Source organism: Helicoverpa armigera, chromosome 20 (assembly GCF_030705265.1).
Source record: "Helicoverpa armigera isolate CAAS_96S chromosome 20, ASM3070526v1, whole genome shotgun sequence".
In the NCBI taxonomy this organism is placed as follows: Eukaryota; Metazoa; Arthropoda; class Insecta; order Lepidoptera; family Noctuidae; genus Helicoverpa; species Helicoverpa armigera.
In genome coordinates, this window is record NC_087139.1 from 8,525,265 (window position 1) to 8,543,266 (window position 18,002).

At 33.6% G+C, this 18,002-nt stretch overlaps 1 protein-coding gene across 4 annotated transcripts in view; it reads right to left on the reverse strand.

The window, feature by feature from the left end:
* Positions 1-18,002, reverse strand: part of LOC110378817 (uncharacterized) — a 165,276-nt gene that overhangs the window by 75,277 nt on the left and 71,997 nt on the right. The window contains exon 1 of one of the 4 annotated variants that reach the window (XM_021338230.3): positions 1,886-2,080. The exons of the other annotated variants lie outside the window; for them this stretch is intronic. The gene's annotated coding sequence lies outside the window, so the exon portion shown is untranslated. Of the gene's footprint in view, positions 1-1,885; positions 2,081-18,002 lie in introns of those variants that run through there. 4 annotated transcript variants of the gene reach the window in all.

Here is an 18,002-nt window from a genome sequence, read left to right on the forward strand (position 1 = left end):
GGACAATAATTAATGTATTTTTCCTTAAAAAACATCATTATAAATTTTCGGGTGCTTGAGAAATGTTAAAAATTAACGTGTACTTGACTTTGTATTTTTATTATTCATAACGAGAGAGTTTCTGAGAATCTTGCTAGATGAAATTGTCTTCCAAAAAATTGAAATTTCTTATTGGCAACACTTTTAAGTTTCCTACTTAAAAGTTGGTTTAAGTTTATATCATTACTGGAAGCTTTTGAATTTGTTAATTTAAGATCTTTTTAGTTAGGGACATTGTTTCAAACTTTATTGCTTTCTGCATTTTTATATTGGGATTTCATTCATCATAAGCCTTGTAATTGTAGACAAGTAACCATTTTTCGGTTACAAAGTAAATATTTGGTATTAAAAGAATAATTCTATCGTATTGCCAAATATCTATAGTAATATCTTAAAGTGATATTACTATGGATATTTGGCAATACGTTGTTATGTTGATAGCCTAGACCATAGCAATGCCTTCTAGAAACCACAACTCGGTCGTTTCCGTCGACCGACTATAATAAAGATGGATGAACATTGGTCTCCAATGGCTGAAAAATCAATGCTCAAGTTTCCCTCAATTTCTACGAAAGTCTAGCTTAACCTTACAAAAATTATTCGTTTTGAAGATCATTATCAGCCTATGGCCCGTCCACTAGTTATATAAATAAATAAATGTTGAGTCAAAATTCAATTGAAATTATCAATTAAAATCAGTTTTTTTTTTATGCGTCAAAATTAAAAAAAAAAATTGAGACCGTATAAATGACTGAACTACAATTAAAGGTCTTGTCTGTAATAATAGATACAGAAGTTATTGATAAGTGAAATCTAATTTTAGTGGGCTTTGACTCTATTAAATCAGCTTCTGTATTTTGATTTAAGTTTAGGTTATCTTAAATGGCAATTTTAGTTATTTTCGTCGTATTTCACTTCCCAAGTATTAAGATCAAAGGCATTGTACAAATAACTTCTATTTTAAACTCAGTGTAGGTATATGGACACCTAATGAAAAATTGCCGACGGATATTTTTCAAGCTCAACTTCATTCTGAATTTGTTGTACAATCAAGAAATTTACTTAAGTATAGGTTAAAAACTAAGATATACTGTTTATATTTCCTTAGTCAATATCCAAGTTGTGTTACATACCTACTTCATGAATATCATCTACTTAAAAACAGACTTGTGTATCTAGAAACAAATAATGTTTTATCAACTATTCAGCATTCATAAAACTCTTCAACATAACAACATCCTCTTCTTATTGTCAATATCTATAAATTCGCTCTCATTAAAGAGAAATTTTGGATCCCCTAACTCATCCCAACGATATGAAGATGTTACACAAATCAATGACAGAGCATATTTCATGATTAGAACTGAACAAAAAACTACTTCTAATGATACCCACTTGGATTCCCTTCACACGTTATTCCTATTACCTGAAAGATGGACGTGAATTTCTATATTCTATCTCCGTCTGTAGCATCATTTTTAATATTTTTGTCTTCCTCGTTGTTAGAAGGTTTGCCGCTAAGATCTGGTTTAATAATGTGCTTGTAATGTGTAGATTATGGGTCAGTAATACCATTTTGGGAAGCGAATTTATTTGTATGATTTTGTTGTATTGTATACTAATAGACGAAAACCGTCTAAGCTTTACAGCGGATAGTGTTGATATTCATGTAAGTAAAAAGGCCCTAAGTGTTAAGTGCTTTAGGAGAATTTTAAATCGCAGATCTTTAAGGGGATATAAAATCTTTTTATGAATATTTCTTAAAATTGTTGCTTTTGGAAAATCTATTTTATCAATTGTAACACATCCCTACTAATTTAAAAATATTTTTCACAGTCACACTTACCACTTAAAATCAAATTTAAAATCCAAAACACACACCCAAATCTTAACAAAATCACTTTACAAACAATCAGTTACAATAATTCAAAAACTTTCATTCATAAATCGTCACAAAACTAAAACACACGAACTCGAAACACAACAAAACACGACACTTCACGGTGTTGAGCGTACGTCCGCTCGCGACGAAGGATCATCGCTTACTGGCTTACTTCAACCGGTGAGCTCACAACAAACACGCACACAGCTGCAAGCATCCATACGACGCATAGCTTGTGTGTGTGGGTGCATCACCTACGACTTATACTTCTGACCAAGACTGTACTATGTCCATTTCTGAATTAAGCAATTATGGTTAATTTCGAGGCTCCCCATATTATATTCAGTCGTGTCTGCGAGAGAAATGTGTTATTTTGTATCATAATTTGTGTGAAGGCATCCGCCTGAGCAGCTGTGAATTATATGCTGTACGTGTAATAGGTATATTCTTTATTTTTTTCTGTCTATTATTTAATTTGTTAGACGGTTATGTTAAAAAGATATAACGGTTAAAACCTCTTTTGGTAAAACTGCGCTAACGAAGGATGCTTGTTTGGAGTTAATTGCAGTCTATACATGTTTTTTAATCTGTTCTTTTATTTCTTTTTATGCAGAGTCTGAAATTATACGTTTGTGGGCTGCCTCTAATTTACTTCTTTATTTATTCAGTGTAAATAGTACGTTGACGGAGGAGCTGCAGTGTCTTTTGCACCTTGGTGACCTGTTTTTGCCCCGACAACTCGCAGGAGAGCATTTTCAAAGAATGTCACCTCTTTTATGAAGATTTCTTTTTGAGCTAAAGGATTTTAAAACACTCTTATTAAAAAAACTGTGTAAATAATGTCGCTTACACAGAGTTCTATGTGCTTCGGACAATGTTGCTTAGGTAGCACGTTTTATGTGAAATCTAAAAACATTTAGCTCTCAATAATCTTACTCTTCACCACGTTTACGGAATTTTTTGAATCGTTCCACTCTAAGTTTGATTCAAAACAAATTAAACTTCAGTTCCCATTTAATAATAGACACACTCTGTCTTACAAAGCAATCAAATAAAATCAGAAACCATCAAGTATCTACTCACTCATCAATCATTCGATCGTTCAATCGTTCATTCGAAACCGTTGTCAATTCGAATTTAAAATTTTCGACGTTGAAATTTTAAAATAAAAAGAATTTTAACACTCCAACGGCCGGTACAAATTTTAAATCATAAATGGTGTGATTAATGTTCTCTGGGTTTGTTCCAATGACACTTTCCGTCATCGTTGGCTAATTTGATTGGACATTTTGGTATATATTACAAGGCAAGGCGGGGCCTATTGGGTGTAATTAAAAATCATAGATCGTTATCACGCCAACCAGCCAAGTTTCCGGTCATAATAATTGTTCAGAATTCATTTTAGGAATTAAATAAGTGTTGTGTGAATGTGCGTGTTTTGAATTAAGAATAATTGGATTTGCAGTGAATGAGCAGGAAATGTTTTTTTTTCTGTAAAGCTTATAGAAAGAAATGGGAATTAAAATGTCGTTACAAAATTTTTGATGCGAAAACGTCTGTTTGAAATATTTTAAACATTTACGAAGGTGTTGGTTAGAAATGAATAATTAAACATGAACACGTTGCTCATATTGTAGTTGTATATTGCAAGTAAAATTACGTGGCGCAGAAGCCAAGTTATTACCCAAGTTTAGAAAATTTAACATGACGTACATATATTTAAACAATGTTCCTACTACGTTAATGTGTGTTTCACCACCAACGGTGGGAATAAAATTACAAGTACAAGCCGAGTTTAAACGGTAGCCCTTAATTTATTTATTTATTTATTTATTACACTCTGGAGGACTTACAGCTTAAACTAACTAAAAATAGAAGCCAACCTAAACTACGGAAAGCCAATTACAAGTCCTCACGTATAGCAATGCGGCTTATAAAACATAAAGCTTAATAATAATGGTTTTCTGGCTATGAAATTTGTATGGGAAGAACATAAAATCTTTAGCATAAGTTATTGTAGAGATAATGAGCGAAGCTAGATTTTATTTAGAGCATTTTGAGGGTTTTCTTTTCATTGGAATTGACAACACTATTTAAGTGTTAGATTTACCAAATAACATAGCTAACCCACATCTTGCTTTTTTATCTCCTTTAATACCATCACTTTTATTAGCAAAAATACTTCCCTTCCATTATTATCCCTAAGACAACCATAGTATTAATAGAATAAACGTCATTACCAAAACATCTCCCAACAGTACATAGTAACGTTATTAATAAAACACATCAGAAGCGACAGTTCTAACATTAAACATAGTAATGTGGGTGTAATATAATACATTGGTGTCAGAAGTCAGAACACTGTCTTATCATGTCTTGATGAATTATCACTGTACTCTGCGTTCCCCAGTTTTGGCGGTACAAGTTATGCGCGATCAGAATTTCCTAAATTCTCAAACTCATCTTTCTCTTTCGCTAAAGTTTTGATATCATCAACGTTTAAGTTTTTGAGGCAATTTGTATTGTTAGCTTGTGTTAAGTCATGGGGATCGATTTTGTGTTAATTTTTTTTAGATTTTTCATCGGCTTTTTAGTTGGGAATTTTTAGGTGTTACGGTTACAGCTTAGGACTTGTTAGTAGTGTTAGTTGTCATTGATTCTAAGACCCATTTCCATGTACCATACCAATATCGCTTTTTGACCAAACCATATATTACACTGATACTTGATTGATTCAAATTGGACAAAGTATTTTAAAATTCTATTGTACTATATGAATTAGATGCTATTTTGCAATAGTACCTTACATCAGTAGTAGACAATATACAGCAAAATTAAGAAGAAAATAACATAAAACCCGCCCTTATAACAAATGCAAAACTGACCCAAATATTCGCTGTATCTGCTACCATAACCCCCAAAGTTCAGCTAAACGGTGCGAGAGAACTAATATGGCCAAATTCTGTCTCTCTCTATATATTAGCCGTGTCCTATGGGACGTCGTTTGATATGCAAATGTGATGCTCAGGTAATATTAGTCAATGCTTTATTGGTTCTGCTTCCTAAACCCGCTTTGAAATGAACATAGCAGTCGTTGATTAATATCGTGCTCGGATTTGAAAGAGCTGGGAAGGGGTAGTGATTGATGACGTAAAGACTATCGGTGATGAATATTATTAGATTGATTTTCAGTAAAATTTTAATATTCATTTTAAAATGATTGAAGAGTGTTGGTTTTGAGAAAAAATATTTTGTTCATGATAAAAAATAAGTGGTCGATCATTAGTAGAATTCTGTCAATATTAGCTTTTATAAAATGACACCGAATCATGAGTACAGTCCTAAAATTGTAGTCAATATAATAACAAAATTATTTCTTACGGATGTGGTGTCTTTCTCAAAGTTATTAATTAGTACCCATAGCTTTTATGTATAAAACTAAGAGGTAACATAATACATTACCCCATAATTTAAGACAGTGTTCAATATTAAGAATAAACACCCAACAATTGAATCTTAACACTAACTCTTTAGCAACAAAGTTCAAATTCAATGGGCCCATTAATGAACTTAAGAATTCCTACCTAAAAACGAACGTTACAAAATTAGAATAGCATGCTTTACGTTAATTTATAGAACCGGCAACAGTTAATTGAATTAATGTTTCAATTTGATAAATTGAAACCAATTTTAACTTTTACAACTGAAATGAATCGCGATGAGCATTCATAATTTTGGGTACGATTTTGCTGTATCGTGTTTTTAAACGGAAATGTCTTTATTATAATGTTCTTCGTAATTTGTTTTTATTTTTGATTAAGTATTGTGTACTTAGGCATGTGATTAAGATTATTATTTATTTTTGATACATTGCGGTTATTGAATTTGTTTACAGACTTTTAATATATGTTTGAAATGCTATCCCTTCTTCATGCTCTCTTGGTTCTTTTTACACTACAACTTCTACCTTGATGTTTAATTTAGTTTCAACCTTTTACAATTAACATTTAGAATCAAAGGCCTTGTTAGTATGCAATATAGCCAGCATGAAATACATCTCCATTTATAATTTCTAAGCCATCTATTATTTCATTAACAAAGGTCAGACTAATAATGAATAATTCCCTTTCTACAATTATGTTTTGCAAATTCTACATTTAGAGTACCTACCACCATACTGCAGACTAACAACAGTAGAGAAACAGTCGGCCGACAGTTGACCCGATGTCGACAAACGGTTTTTTTTAAAGTAAATCTTGATTGGTCTGATACCGGCTGAATACCCGATCTTTGTAATGTGCGTATTGCCATTCATCTTCACACTGATTTATGAGCCCGAACAAACTATCGGCCTACTAAAAGTTTGTAGTGTGTGAGTCCTCTCAAATACAAAATCGGCTTGTGTCAATCGAAAACAGAAATAAACATCCTCATTTCGGAATATTGAAAATTATTGTTTTTGACAATAACATTTCCAATTATCGTAATGAGCGTCACACGAATTCTAAATATAACATGATTTAATATGCAAATGTGAGCACAGAATTTGTACTAATTTAGGGAGTCTATTAACGTTGAAAATAGTTAGTGTTACAATGCGCAATTTGGGTTTGTTAGAATGCAAATTGTCATAATGAGGACGGAAATGGATGTCGTTCATAATTAATATTGTATTGGTGTAGTGGTTGAAATTGTAAGTGAGGTGTTGATTCTGAGTTGATGTGACTGTGTTTGTGATGATGGAGGTAACCTCTGTGTCTATAATAATATTGTAGATGAGGTTAATAGTAGAAGCGATGTCGACAACGATTACTACAATAGATGAGATATTAGGAGTATGCTTCAATTTGCAGCTATGGATACTTACCTAACTTAAATAATATTTGAATAAACATTATCGTATTTAAAAAAGTAGGTTGTCACTAATGGAAATTTTACAAAATAGTTATAATATTTCAATATAAAATACCTACTACAGATATTTTATACAGTGTAATAATATTAAACAATTACACATTAGGTGAATCAAAATAATGATTTTAAATCGAAATTAACAAAATACCATATTTCATAGATACTGCCAAAAATAATTATTGATTTAACAATTCAATTAGTTGCAACAGCAAAAACATCAGATAAATTTTAATTGGTTGCATGTAAAATTATCAACTTTGCAAATAATAATTATCATGGTACTGTGTCCAATTTACATGAAAACGCAATAATTTATAATAAGACAGGTTTATTGTTCGTTGTAGATAATTATGTAGTTGTTCAATTAAGTATCGAATTTAACTATGATGAATAGAAATTATCTGTGAGTCATTTATCAAGATTATAATGGGTCCTACTAAATAGAAGCAGAAATTACAAACTGAAAGTGCATACCTACATTATTTTATACGACCTTAAGTTTTGCATAGATAGATTAAAATTATTGTAAGCGATTAAAAATACATTCTAGCTCTAGATGACAAACAAATGCATAACCCTATACTGTGGTTATGCATTTGTGGCTTGACTATGTAAGTATTGTTTACCAGTCTAATCAGTTTCAGTTGTAATCACATCATCTTCTGAATATCCATTTAGTAACATTAAAATAATATCGGCAGGTCTTCATCGGTGTTCCATAAAAACCCTAGACAGAATCTCCAACTCCCCTTATTAATACCATATTTCACAATCGAGAATGAATTTGGAATTTTATCCAAAATCTTTGCCATGCTCAATTCAATAACTCCTAACCCAACTTCCACGCACATTATCCAAAATTAAACGTCATTTCAAATCGTACATTAATTCATTTGTCTTGACACTCCCGTATTTAATACCTCGACGATATTCACCAAAAAAAAAAAAACAATAAATGCGACGTACCACGAGACACAGTAAGTGTAATTTATATGGCCGGCTCTTGATGTAATCTTGCAGAATCCTGTGTACCGGCAGTTCCTCTGAGTTATTTTGCTGTTGACCTGATAATTCTGGGGAATGTTACTTAAGAAAGCATCGGTGTTTTCCTCGTTTTGTGTTGTGTTGCTTTTTATTGTTTTTTGTGTTCTGCTGGTTGTATTGTCTTCTATTTTATTAACGTTGTGTTTGAAATTGCCACCTCACACAGTTATATTATTAGTATTATCCCTTACATTGTCATCGTCCTCCTGATCTCGTCCATCAAAAATATTTGCGGTCAGCTTTCTCAAGTAATTTTTATTCTAGCGTATTACCAAAGTTATTCCATCATTAAAAATCGTTACCACTCACAACAAGAGCATAAAACTGAACTACATTTCTATTGTTTCGTACCCGTTCCTCAAGTACACTACAAGACACAATGGTCTGAATAGAAATTTCTAAATCAACATCAGAATCCAAACAAGTTACTTTTACAACAGTGTCGATAGCTCTTCAAGTCACCCTTAGACTAAAAGAAAGCCTCAACGACAACCGGCGTCACTCAGTAGCTATACATTCATTTCTTTTTTGCTTCCCTTTATTCGTCTTTTTTGTCGTACTTCACTTGTTGGTTTTGTTAAGAATGTAAAGGAATTGACGTCTCCATCGCGATTCGTCACGCTTTACCGTCGTCGCTATGACGATGCGATTTTTTCCGCCATTAAAACGAATATAAACAGCTTAACAGAGAATTAACAGCTTTATCATGTAGTGTTAGAGTTTCGTTTTCGTTGACAGTGAGTGTGGTATGGTGTAGCTTAAAATATACAAGAGAAGTAGCATGAAGACCCCTCATAGGGAGACGTGATGACTTAATTTCATACGTCCATTTGGTATGGGTGCAAGTTTTGCATACACTTTTTATAGCCGCGAGCGTTTTCTAGTGATCGCAGACATGTACACAGCCTTAATATAGGTATCAGTGGAAAAAAACTGATTGAATCATTCCAAGTCGATTTTTGCTCGCAAATTACTTATTCTCAGTCGTGTTTTTAATTTCGATAGTTGGCCTTACTTATTAAGTTTTTGTTGCTACTAAAGAATTAGTTATTAAAGTTGTAACAACTTCGAAATGTGTTTCGAGTTTCTTAAGTTTAACTTTTTAATTGGCGATGTTTGAAATATTAGAAATTAACGGTTTTAATTTAGGTGAATTTTGTGAAAAGTTTGTTCTTAATAATAAAATGATTCCTAGGCGTCTAGTAAAGTTTGTTTAAACTTTGTTATAAAGACCTTTTCTGAAACGTTAGGCGTCGATTAAAAGTCGTGACATCATCATTTAAGTTGAGAGCTTCAAGATCCAGCTTAGCCCTTCGTATTTATCTTAGTAACTTAACAATTTCATAGTATTTGCGTTCGTTACACAACATTTACATTTCGTTTGCTTAGTTGGATAACTTGTTTTAACTTAAAGATAGGGTTGGTACATTCTGTACTTTACAAAAGAACTTTCTCTGGATAGCGAAAAATACTGGGATTCATGGGTTCTTTACATTGGATGTATCTGCCCAAAAGATATCATCGCATTGTTTTTCTTATAAATGATTCTCTGACAGATTAATAAGACCCGAAAATTTTAGCTCAAAAAACAAAAAGAGAACTATTAATATCTATTTCTTTAACAAAAGATGCCCTTAAAGAAAAACTGAGGATCGTAGCAGCCCTAACAGTAACAGATGGATGTGGATTGAGACGTTAGTCCGTCTTGCAACCTGTAGGGTCCGATGTTTTATTTTCTTTTAGTCCTCAACTATAATGGCCGTTTTTACTTCACCTTTTTTAGGTTTAAAAGTTTAACTTTGTATGAGAATGCTCGTTAATTTGCTGTTGCAGCCATCCGACAAATTTTGCTGCAAAATTCTGTTATTTTTTGCTGTTAAAGATAGTTTTATTTAAAAAACTTTAAGATCAAGTTGAGTCGAGTACATAAACATATCAATGATAAAAATAAATAAAGCCACTCTAATAAGGCAATTTACTACGTTACAAATTACCTGGTGATTAATGCTGTCAAAAAATTAGATAAGTACAAGCTCTCTAGTCCTAAAAACTGCAGGTAAAGGCTAATTTAAAGTTGGAAACAGGTTAATATTTAAAGATATAACAACAGTGAATTATATTGAGCAGAAATCAAAAGTCTCAACTAATCATTTCTGGTCTTACTCTAGATTTCATTTCTTGACAATACAGTATGTTCCAAAAATCGAACAATAAAAGCAAATTAAAGCCAAATCTAAACGATATAGTAACTACAACTAAAAATACAAAACAAGAAGTTGACCTAACAAGTGTCCACAATATGGAACAACCTTGTTATGGTACAAGTGTGATTAACAATCCCGGGGCAAATCGATGCGTTTGGATGCTCGCCAACCAAGGCTTTGATTTAGATGTTGCGATAAAAATTTAGAGTAGGGCAGTTATTTTTAAAGGTTCTGTTGTTCTTATTTAATCAAAATCTGTAGGTACTAATTGCTGAAAAGTTTGAATGCACAAGTCGCACTAATGTCATAAAGCTGAAAAGATTTTTTGCACTAGTCTTAGGAACTTCTGGTCTGATTTGAAAAAAATCTATCAATGTCCAAAATGGGAATTTTTTTGTCCAGGTACGCAAAATAGTTCCCAAGAGTGGTGAATGTACTGACATAAAATAAAGACAGCTTTAGGTAAATTCTTGTATTTTATGTTAACGATCAAGTCTACTAGGTATTATATACTTCTGAAAGTTTTTTTTTACATTATTTTGAATAGTTTTCAAAACCTACTTTTAACATCGCACATGTTTTTGAAAACCTACTTTGTGCATATTTACTTTCTACATCCTCAGTTCCCACAGCCTGCATAAACTTAAAACCTTTCTGAAACTCAGAACACAAACAAATGACTTTTTGCTAAGCGCGTATCGTTTTCATTACATCAAAAACAAAAAAAAAAACTTCGGTCAAGTGCGTTTGGTAACCAAATTTGGGCAGGTTCCATTTATTTTTTGTAAAACAGCTGCATTGTCAACTTTTAACGAAATGACGTAATTTTCATTTCCTGAGACCTCACACGAAAATGGGATAGCGGTCACATTCATTTGTTGAACTTATTAACTTGTGTTTTTATAGAAAACACATTTTTTGCTATTGATTAAACCATTTCCACCTAAAGAATTCATTAAAAAAAATAGCTTTTTTCTTGGTTATTAATAATTTTAAATATAATTTTCCTATGGCTTAGCTTTACATTTTCTTTTTTAACACAGGACAGCCGCTGTAACAAAATCCACCCTCAGCGTTTTCAGAACCCCTTAAAATTTATAGGCAAAAAAACGCCACCATAACAAACCTTCACGTAAAACAAACACAAACAAATCATACAGGGGTTAGCTATCTTATCGCTGAACCCTAAACACGAAGGGACGTTCGCGCCGCGGGCTCAGCACGTATATAATAATTATTGTTAGACAACCATCGCACTCAAAAACGCCGACAAATCAACACACATGCACACACAAATAAAAACCCACACATTTATATAGACTCACCCACCCATACAAAAAACTCACGCACACACACGCAATTTCCAACTCCAACCGGCGCGTACGCATGTGCTTCTACGCACACTAACAAAAACTTTATTCGCGTTATTAAGGCCCGTTGCACACACGCGTCTTTAACATCATAATTACGGACGCCAGTGGCGTGCGTCGAGATGTAACGAGCTTAAGCAAAATGGCCGCCAATTTTTACTTTTTTTTTATATACAAGGTGTAGGCTTAATAAGTTGATGTTTGAATGATGGATACGGATATTGAAATTATGTGTTGGGTTCACGCTTAGCTATTATTTGTGAGATGTGAGATGAAACGGGTTGGTCGTGCGTGATAGGTGTGGGCCCGTCACTACTTGTGCTACACAGGTTTTTAATAAGTTGTATTCGTTGATTATGTTATCATATCTGGAGCCTCTTTCATGCTTCATATAATGTAAAATTTTAAACCAGTTCCACAATTTTTGATAACTAAAAACAAGATAAAACGGTAGGTATGAAGTTTTCAATCGTAACCCAAAAAACAAGTCTTACAGTAATCGATCAACTTTTTATCTAAACAGTAATTTATTCTAACCATTGTCAAAATAATCTATTTAAACGACTTCCGTTTTGAACTTAACGTTAACACTGCTGCTTCTATGAATAAAAACATGTAAGATTAAAGTCGTGATATCTCAATTATCCTTAACAAGACGGCCAAAAATAATCAGTCAAACCCTGAGGTGCCCTCGTAACATGCAATAATAAGCACGTTGGGAAAGAGGCTTAACACAAAATTATTGTGTTTCGGGAAACACAAATGTTGCAGATTGAAAAAGCGAAGGTGTTTTCGGGACTGGGGGAGTATACTTATTTTGTCTAATTTTACTCTGTTATGCGGCAAAATAGCTGAACCATTTTTTTCTTAGCCTGTACTGTCCCACTGCTGGGCAAAGGCCTACCCATTTTGCCTCCACACCTCTCGATGTTTTGAGTCCTCCCACCAATCAGGGTTGTAGACATCCAGGTCATCCCGCCATCTCTCATCGACGGCCATCCTGTGGTAGCCACCGATGATAGTAATTTGGCAAAGGAATAAGAATGGCTGAACCGACTGAGATGATAGTAATTTGGCAAGGGGATAAGAAAGACCTTTCTAGATAGAAGATACTTCAGTGGTGCCCCTCAGAATTTTGGAAGAAGTTCCCGCCAAACAGTAATAGAATAAAAGCCGTTTCCTTAAATTCCGAGTTACGCCGCTCTATCCCAAGCAAGTATATGATAATGAAGAGCCAAGTTCTTTCCGACGGTAGCAGGAAACATTTAAGCTTGACTAAGTAAGTGATTATCATTTATTAGTAACTAGGCAGTACGTACAGAGAATGCATAGAGAAATGGTAATTCTCTGAATAAATTTTTAAAAGAAAAATCCAGTTGGACAGTGTTGTGTGTGGAGATGCTTTGTTATGTTAAACCTTTTGTGGTGGTAATAAGAACTAATTTTCAATGTAGTTGTTGAAGCTTATGGCGTTATGGAAATGCATTATGCTGAATGCTTGGTTTTAACTTTTCAGACCTACGAAGGATGTAGGTACCTGGACCTTTATTTGCCGACTTCTTTTTCTTAATATGTATTATACAAATTAAATATCATCTTTACGTTTTGATGATATCTTTTTAAACTTGCTTTTTCAAAGGTCAGTTGACAGGTGGCAAGTTCACAAAATAAATAATCCTCAGATACAATCTTGGTACTTTATTTCTAGTTATTATTTCGCCTTTAAAGCTCAGAATAATAAAAAGAGATGATAAGACCGCAAAATGGCTTAATTTACAACTTTTAAGCTACAATTTTGTCAAAATGAGAACTAAAAAAGTTTTTTAGAAAACACCAAACGATCAAAACAACGAAGACGAATAGGGCATTAAAAACAAAAACAGTAAAAAAGCCACAACTTTCTTAGAAAACGGCCCGATCAATGATAACGTCAGCGTAGAAAAATAACCAAAATTAAGCACTACTAAAAGAGTTGTCGACCAAATTAAGACGGCCAAGAAAAATAACTTACAAACAGTCTATCAAGATTGTACGAAGAATGAGTAAGTAATTATTAAAACAAGATTATTATCGGAATCGCTAAGTCTTGTCCAAAACGGGTTCTTCCTAGATTAATTACGTGTGTACGTCATTAACGCTGTACACGGTAATTGCTGGCACTATTATGATGAATCGTATAGTTTTTGTGGGTAGTTTCTCACCGGCTACTTTTTAACGCTTCGAGGGATTTTGGTATATTAACGTGGGTATGGGTATGTTAGAAGCGATTAGGCAAGTTTTCTATGTGCTGTGGTTTGAGTGAGAAAAAGTTGTGGTGTTTTCTCTTTATAGTCACCGTTGTACTTATCTACATTGAAGGTGCATTTTTAGGTTTATAATATGTCAATATAGGTATGCAAAATTCTTCGTGTGTCACTTTAACGGTGATTTATAAAAAATCAATTCAATAAAATTATACCGACGCTAAGAAGATTTATACATAATTCAAGACGATCTTATTTCAAAACCCCAACTACCCTTTTACCACAAACAATACTTCAAAGAATATGATAATGTCACGAATAAAAATATCTTCCCTGTTGTAGCTAATTCGTTTACGAATGCCGACGAAGTCACAAAAGAACTTAAGCCCTGTCTTATTTAAATTAGGCTCTAAAATAAATACAACGAGGCTAGGCAACTTAGGGTGTTAACACACAGCCGTGGACGCGCGATTTCACGCGACATAATGTGCAAAGACGTTTTAGAGTTTACGACGGGCCGGGCGTCACGGTTGATCCTCGGAGGGCAATCGGCAATGCCCCATGAACGTCTAATGCGTCACTTAAATAAACTAGTACACTCTCTATGGGGCTCGATTTCACAGCAACTGCCTCTAGCTGCTAGTGTTCGTTTTAAATAAAATAGTGGCCTACAGCTGCACTCGCCGTATTTCGGGCAACTTTTTACAGTTAGCTTTTCGCGTGTTTATTTTTCCGCCCGACACAAATATACAACGTGAATTTATACTCCTGTGCACGTGAAAGGGTTGTCTAATATTTTTAAATTGAAGTTTTTAATATTTGAAATGATAGGAATGGTAGTGGAATACCAGATCGTATGCAACGTTGACAAACAGAGTCTCGAAAAGCATAGAATAACTCTATGCTTTTCGAGACTCTGGGCAGTTGTTGGGTGTATAGCTAACCTTTATAGTTAATGCCCTGGCATGGTTAAACATCTGTTTAGTTGGAGATATCCCAACCATAAATTGATGCAAAATTAAGCTACTTACTACGAATACTTTTTACGGCTGCCCTAGTTTTGTCGATAAATCAAATTGCATGAATGATGCATACATTACGTCAATAACACCGTTAAGGTTCTTATCAACTCCAATATTAATACCAATGAGGAAAACCTTGCAAAAAATGACAAGATCGATGAAAACCTCATACATTAAATAATAAAACATCTACCACAAAATAACGGCAAACAAAGCTCTCAGTGTGAAAGTCTCCTAAAAGGTTTTTACAATCTGTGCCTCCGTTGGCGAACGCTCTCAACCAAATTGTATTATTTTGCATTTATTTTTGACAAAGCATACTTAAAATGAAGTCGATGGATTTTTTTTTTATATTTTAATTAGTATACTTAAGGGTTTTGTTTCTTTGTTTGGGGATGTCTTGAAAGTCTGGGTCTTGTCTTAGTAGAAAATAATGCGGAAACAAGAAGATAGCAGTTTTGTTTTGTCTGTCTCGTTTCTTGTTTATGGGAAATGTTTCTTAGTCTCTTTGTTGACATGCTTTTGGTGTCTTTTAAAATGTTTGGCTTTTAGCTTATATCTATGTTCTATTTTGTTGTTTTGAATCCTTTGTTACCTTAATGTTTTTCCATAACTCTTTTATTTACTTAGAGTTGGTTTAATTTAAATGATAGAAAATGGCAAATTCTAAGTGTTAAAAAAATCAAAGTCACAAGAATTTTGTTACATTTAAAACCAGAGCTTTTTAAGAAAAACTGTAGCATTTATTTAAATCTGTTAACATAAATTCCATTTCCATATCTAAAAGGCCAATCATAATTCTCCCAAAACCACTCTAATATGCAAGAATCTCCATTAATCTCTGAGACCATAAGTTTCCACGATTAATCACGTGACCATGTGAAACTGTCTCTGGTACATTTTCATAAAACTATCACGACCATGTTTCAACACAAAATTAGTTGTAAATCGCTATACTATCGCGACTCAATTACCGAAATCTCATTCGAAATGTCGTTTGAAACGATTATTAATCGATTGAAACTACATTTTATCCATTCGATTTGAATTGATTCTCGATTCCGTTAGTGGAGGTGTAAAATATATTTTTATAATCTTCAACGTATATATCTTTTTGTTATTTATTATTTACATCAATTAACCCTTGTACGTGGGTAACATTAACATATTAATATGTTTCGAGATCATAAATTATGGTCGTTTGAATATGGACGACTGTTTTTGTGGAGCTCTAGAAATTGAGACTGATTCAATTAACAATTCTGATGTTCTGTTTAGTTTTAAATTTTTGTTCCCGACAGTTTTTATTCGATGATTGTCTACTGTTATTTCTTTATGTTTTTAATTGTCAGGTATTCATACATAATTATAGGGAATGATTGATATTACATTATGATTTTTTATTGATTCAAGTATCAAGATTTTTGTCCGATCTTCACTTGTTTTTTCTTTCTTTTGTTACAAATGATAGGTATGTGCCAATTTAACTTTGCATCTTAAGTCATTGTTTCAAATGACATGAAGTGTCTATTCAACTTTGAATCATAAGACATTATATACTTTCCGCTCATTAAGGTTCAATGACCTTCCACAATACTTGAACGCATTATATAGATAGAAGAAACGATTAATTTGAAATAATAAATTCTCACGATTTAAACACTGGTCTATTTAGCTCGGTTGGAGTAATTAACAAAAATGATAATTAATTAATGCGCATCGTATAACTTGTATCGTAATAAAGATGAAATGAAGACTTCATTTATATTTTGTGAAGAATACGTTACAGTATAGAAATAAATAAGAGCTTTTCGGCACTTTGCTTATTAGGTACGTAGTCGGTTGAAAAAGGGACATAAGGGAACACTGGTTGAAAAAGGAAGTTGTCACTAGTCAACATACCAATGATGAAAAGAGATTTCATTCAAAAAAATAAAATCGCGAATTATCTGACTCGTGTACACATATGGCCAGCAATAAAGACCACCTTATTTTTAAGCTCTTAAACCGTAAAAATATTCGGCCAAACAATACTCGAAGCATGTTCACACCACTTCTCGGTTGTCCAAGCCGAAATAACTCGACAAAGCCGCCGACACGATTCCCCGAAGGGCTTTTACAATTTGTCCTGCTCGTTCGCTTGATATCTAAATAAGTCCTATGCTTTTTGTTTCGTTTCTGACGGCTCAATTAATGACGTTGAAATCTTAAGGCCCAGCTCACACCGGTAAAGCGCGTCGGAGCGCATTTGAAGACAACAATTTAATATAAACCTAAACTACCTTGACATACGATCCATTGACAGTCGTTACGGGTAGTCAGAAGCCAGTAAGTCTGACACCAGTCTAACCAAGGGTATTGGGTTGCCCGGGTAACTGGGTTGAGGAGGTCAGATAGGCAGTCGCTTCTTGTAAAGCACTGGTACTCAGTTGAATCCGGTTAGCCTGGAAGCCGACTCCAACATAGTTGGCAAAAGGCTCGGAGGATGATGATGATGAACTACCTTGACATACGGCCTACAAAAGAATAAAATCTCATGAGCCACTCGAAGCGCGCGCGAGAGCATCGAAGAGACCGTAGACCGTATGTTAAGGTAGTTAAGGTTTATATTAAATTGTTGTCTTCAAATGCGCTCCGACGCGCTTCCAGCGGTGTGCGCTGGGCTAAGTCTTATTCGCTGATGCTCCGTTTGGAAGAGCAATGAAGGGAAGCAACAGTTGTATGCTTGTATGTTTTGCATGGGTTAGTTTGTGATGTGTTTATTAATTCTGTGTATGATTTTAGTAGTCTAATTTTGATTTTGTTCTGTGTGTGAATTTGTTGTCAACAGCTCCGGTTTGTCATAAAATAATTAGTCAAATAAAACTTAATAGTAATCCATGATTATTAGGTACTTTATCAAAACAACAGCCTATAGGATTTGGATTATATTTTACACAATCAGTGAACATTTAAATATCTGTGTATTCACTTGGTCGGTGATGGTGTAGTTTAATACAGACAACGCTTGCCTAAAAATAACCTATTTATCGCTGATATCGCTGGTAGAATCTGGCCTAGTATTAAATATAGAGGCAGACTGATAATTATGATTTCAAATTAGAACCTGAGAACTAATCAAGACTATAAATTTTGATCTACTAATAGCCTGACATTTTAATTACTAAAAGCTTATTTAAATTAGGAATCCTTTTGAAGTTTATAAAGAGTTCAATCGAAAATAGATTATATTGACCATTATTTACTACTCAGTCAATACTTGAGTTTTGAGCCAAAAAGTCCAA